Below are 1,374 nucleotides of genomic sequence, written 5' to 3'. Positions count from 1 at the left end.
CAAACTATTGTGTGTGTATATAGTAAGTCTTGACGATGAAGTAAGGAATCGATTCATTTTCCTCATGTTGTAGCTGTGTGATTTTAATCGTAGCGTGTTTATTATTTTCCTCTTTAGTGTTTCTGATAAATAGTGCACGACAGTCGGTTAGATTCAGGGTCGGGTCAATTCCATTTCAATTCCAGTCAATTCAGAAAGTAAACCAAATTTGGGGAAAAAAATCCACATTTTCCCCTCATTGAAACAGCATTGAATGGAATTGGAATTAGATTTGTCATTTCAGTGTACTTCCTGAATTGAACCCCTTTTACCCGAGATGTAGTTTCTCATCGACACATCTACTGTTGGTCTGAAGGGTTGGCAGTTGAACTGTAGGGAAACACCCTGCTGTTTATCATCACTATCACACCTGCTTACAACACTCATAGGTTGCATTTATACAGGCAAGCCCAATTATCCACACAAGATCTGATTGGTCAAAATACCAATTAGTGGCAAAGGATCTGATCTTATTGGTCAAAATACCATTTTAGTGGTAAAAGACCAGAACTGGTCTGCCTGTGTAAATGCACCCGCAGTGTAACTCTCTACCACAGGAAGTTGGTGGGAGGAGCTATAGGAGGCTGGGATGGATTAAATTAAAACAATATAATACACACCAAGCGATGACCCTGTCCTCCTATAGTTGTTCCCAGCAGCCTCCACTGCTATGTACATAACACCTTATGTTATTATTGGTTACAATGGGAGGGAATCAGCTGCTGTGGCATCCTATTCCCCGTGTAGTGCACTACTTTAGACCAGAGCCCTATGGCACCCTATATAGTGCACTACTTTAGACCAGAGCCCTATGGAACCCTATTCCCCGTGTAGTGCACTACTTTAGACCAGAGCCCTATGGAACCCTATTCCCAGTGTAGTGCACTACTTTAGACCAGAGCCCTATGGAACCCTATTCTCTATATAGTACACTACTTTTGACCAGAGCCCTATGACACCCTATTCCCTAGTAGTACACTACTTTTGATCAGAACCCTATAGACCCTGGTCAAATGTAGTGCACTATGAAGGGATCAGGTCTGGGTGCCATGTTGTGGATTCAGCCTGTGTGTTGCAGCAGCTCTCTCGTCACTTCATGACTTCCTGACTCTGTTCCTGTAGTTCTGTTCTGTTGTTTCCTGACTTCCTGACTCTGTTCCTGTAGTTCTGTTCTGTTGTTTCCTGACTTCCTCAATAAAAAGCAGAGATTAACTTTAAATTCGTCCTTGTCTCGACTACCACTTTGCTGATTTGGAATGGAGCCGCATTGCTGCTCAAGGTTGTTTTCACCATATAGTCCTCTTTAAAGTGAAACTCTCACCCCCCCCCCCCCCC

At 43.1% G+C, this 1,374-nt stretch overlaps 1 long non-coding RNA gene across 1 annotated transcript in view; it reads right to left on the bottom strand.

Annotated features, from left to right (window-relative positions):
• Window positions 1–1,139: 1,139 nt before the first annotated feature.
• Window positions 1,140–1,374, bottom strand: part of LOC139026289 (uncharacterized) — a 655-nt gene continuing 420 nt past the window's right edge. The window contains exon 2 of the long non-coding RNA XR_011478053.1: window positions 1,140–1,225. This is a non-coding gene — a long non-coding RNA (uncharacterized lncRNA). The remainder of the gene's footprint in view (window positions 1,226–1,374) is intronic.

This window comes from Salvelinus sp. IW2-2015, unplaced genomic scaffold (genome assembly GCF_002910315.2).
Source record: "Salvelinus sp. IW2-2015 unplaced genomic scaffold, ASM291031v2 Un_scaffold4317, whole genome shotgun sequence".
NCBI classification, from domain to species: domain Eukaryota; kingdom Metazoa; phylum Chordata; class Actinopteri; order Salmoniformes; family Salmonidae; genus Salvelinus; species Salvelinus sp. IW2-2015.
The sequence above is the reverse complement of the archived record's forward strand: the minus strand, read 5'-3'. Positions and strand labels throughout refer to the sequence as shown.